Raw genomic sequence first — 3,759 nt, 5'->3', positions numbered from 1 at the left:
CTTAGTGCCACTGAATTGTACACCTAAAAATGGTTAAAACGGTAAATTTTATGTTACATCTACTTTACCACAATAGAACTGCAATGGAGGATTAAAAAGTATATAAAGATAATACGCTACAAGCAAATTATTAAAAATTACAACCCTTAATTTTTTTTAAATTTTATTTATTTATTTTTTTATTTATGGCTGTGTTGGGTCTTCGTTTCTGTGCGAGGGCTTTCTCTAGTTGCGGCAAGCGGGGGCCACTCTTCATCGCGGTGCGCGGGCCTCTCACTATCGCGGCCTCTCTTGTTGTGGAGCACAGGCTCCAGACGCGCAGGCTCAGTAATTGTGGCTCACAGGCCTATTTGCTCCGCGGCATGTGGGATCTTCCCAGACCAAGGCTCGAACCCGTGTCCCCTGCATTGGCAGGCAGATTCTCAACCACTGCGCCACCAGGGAAGCCCTTAATTCTTAAATAATAATAATTCTTAAAACAACTGTTTAAATTCTTAGTAAATTACAACTCTTTTAATTCTTAAGCATCTCCTAGAAAGTAGTGAGAATGTGTCATAATGAAATATGAGGAGGACATACAATAATAATTCAGTTATTTAACAATGGACCATGTAAACTATTATATATAGAATGGATAAACAAGATCCTACTGTATAGCACAGGGAACCTATATTCAATATCCTGTAATGAACCATAATGAAAAAGAATTTACACAAATATATAACTGAACCACTTTGCTGTACAGCAGAAAATAAGACAACACTGTAAATCAACTATACTTCAATAAAATAAAGAAAAAAAGCCCAAAAAACAATGGACCAAACTGGGCTTTATGCATGTAATGACCATTTAGACCAGATTGGAGAAAGTAAGCTACACCTACTATGTTCACTGACTGGCATATTCTTACTTAAAAATCTTTTGTGATTCAAACTGTTTCTATACTTAAGTCACTTGTATGATGTAGTAGACATTATTAGTATTCACCAATATCTGATTCTCCACTGACTTACAGCACACAGAAGGTTTAAGCCTCCTTAAAGTTTAGGTAGTACTCAGTGAATTACTTCTGGCCAAAGGGCTGTGGGTTAAGTGATGACAGTTATTTCTGGACCTAAGCTTACAAGAACTGTAAGCATTGTCACATCAACCAAGAAGTCTACAGGCAGATAAAGGGGCAGCTACAGGTTGGTATATTCTCTGTCAGCCACGATCACTGAGTTGCCTTATGGGAAACAGTGGCCAGAAAGAGCCCCAAATCAGCTAAAGACTTTGCAATGACCACAAAATAAGTTGCTGAGATTCTGGAGACATTTGTTAATAAAGCATAAGCCTAATTTATCCTGACAAATATAGATATTGGTAACAGGAGTTGGGTGCTGCTCAAAGAACTGAAAATATGTGGCATTAGCTTAGAGGTTGGTTGGTATACATAGGAAACTAATATTGGAGGCTAGAAACAGGGACGTCACATTATGCAATGGTAAAAAATTTAATATCACTGTCACCCCCAATAACCTGGGAGGCAGAAAATGTACCTACTGACTTTTGAGCTAGGGGAAGAAGTTGAAAAATAAGTGTGTTGGGTACTATTGGATGCATTTTGCACGGTATTCTGAGAAAGAGTGGAGCTCAGAGAGGAATGGTTGATTTGTAAAAGCTGACACAAGGGAACAGAGGCAACCAGAATTTGAGCCTCACATGTTTGTGTTTTTCAACTCCAAGCAGTAGGAGATAAACTTGAGAAAGCCTTTAAATGACAAAGGATCATTAAAACTCAGCCTTGCAGCAAAGATCATAACTAAGGGTGTAAACATCATAGTTATTTTGGAAATTTTCAGTGGGTTAATTAAGGATGTAATTAAGGTAACCTTAATTATTTTCTCACTTGGAAAAAAAAAAACCTAAGGATGGAAATGTGGTTAAGAGGATGGCTCTCCCATCAAAGCTTATAGACAGAAGGTACCTGCCATAAGGTCAGGAGAGAGGTAGGGAGGTAGGAAATCAAAGAAATACAACCAACCCAAGAACTACTTGTCTCAAAAAAAATGGTATGGTTACTGGCATATAAATCTGACCAGAAACAAAGAGGCCTACTAAGCTTTTAAGAGTTGTACTGGAAAAGAAACCATAAGCCTTGGCTAACAGAAATTGTGACTATTCCAAACTTTAAACAAACAAACAACTTCAGCCCCCAATTATCTAGGAAACAGATTGAAAAAAAGCTGTGCAACTTCCAAGGATGGCATATTCCTCAACAGCCATTCAGATGTAGCCAAGGAGGATAATAAAAAAAAGATTCGGGCTTCCCTGGTGGCGCAGTGGTTGAGAATCTGCCTGCCAATGCAGGGGACATGGGTTCGAACCCTGGTCTGGGAAGATCCCACATGCCGCGGAGCAGCTGGGCCCGTGAGCCACAGCTACTGAGCCTGCGCGTCTGGAGCCTGTGCTCCGCAACAAGAGAGGCCGCTATAGTGAGAGGCCCGCGCACGGCGATGAAGAGTGGCCCCCGCTTGCCGCAACTAGAGAAAGCCCTCTCACAGAAACGAAGACCCAACACAGCCATAAATAAATAAATAAATAAATAAATAAATAAATAAGTAAGTAAGTAAGTAAGTAAGTAAGTAAGTAAATAAATAAATAAATAAATAAATAAATAAAAAAAAAATATTCTTCCAAGGGGTGAAGTCTGGAGTCACAGAGAACAGTGGAGAAGGGAATTCTTAGGGAATAGAGGAAAGGTCAACAATGAACATTCCCCATGCCCAGGGTAAGAGATTGACAGTATCTCCATTCTTCTTCCCCTTTCTGAATTAGAGTGTTTATTGTGGTTATAGTTCCACTGGTTTCACCACTGTACAGTAAGTTTGTGGAAAACAGAACATATTCTTTTGGCTCCTGGGTCTCCAGACCAGTGGGAGCAACATCCAGACCTGACATAGCACTTCCAAAGAGGCTGGTTCTGGAATGGCGGATGGTCCTTTGGGGCTGTTTCTCTTGAAAAGGGAGTCGCTGTGTTCCACGTGTAGAAAGAAGAGCTGAGTATTTGGTGACCAGAGGGTAGACTGTGAGAGACTTCTAGTCCATTCTCCTTTTCTTCTGAGCCCTGGGAGACTTACTCTTTCCTACCCATCCTTCCTGGCAATTAGGCAGGGCCAGTGTGACTACTTCTGGCCACTGGGTTGTGCGTGACGCATCCAAGATGAAGAATTTAATTGCTGGTGCAAGACCTTTGGTGTTCTCCTCCCCTGCCAGTGAAGAGGCCTGGCGTTAAAATGATAGAGCCAGAAGACAATCAGCCAGGATTAGAGTCACCGGTTGGAAAACAGTTGCTTTTGCAGATTGACCAGATTCACAGTGGATTTTGGGTGAGGAAGAAATTAACTTTTGTTGTGCTAAGCCATTGGGATGTGAAGTTATTCGTTACTGCAGCATAACCCAGCCTATTCTAATACATATGGGAATGCAAACATTTTAGATATTTCTGCCTGAGTGCAATTTTAAAAAAATGTATGAAAATGGCTTCAGGGGGTCTGTGAGCCTCTGAAATTACATACAAAAATCTGGGGCATATATTTTTCTAAGAAGATGTTAAGTGCCAAGATTTCCCTTCCCAGCCTCTCTATTGCCATTAGCAGGAGTGAGGAGAGGGCCCCAGAATTAAAACCCTCCACTTCCTCCAACACTCATAGCTTCTCTTTGAGACTATCAGGGCTAATATCATACACCTTTCATCCCTAGAACATCCTTCATCCCATG

Source organism: Eschrichtius robustus, chromosome 9, assembly GCF_028021215.1.
Source record: "Eschrichtius robustus isolate mEscRob2 chromosome 9, mEscRob2.pri, whole genome shotgun sequence".
Lineage (NCBI taxonomy): Eukaryota > Metazoa > Chordata > Mammalia > Artiodactyla > Eschrichtiidae > Eschrichtius > Eschrichtius robustus.
This window is presented reverse-complemented; position numbering follows the sequence as displayed.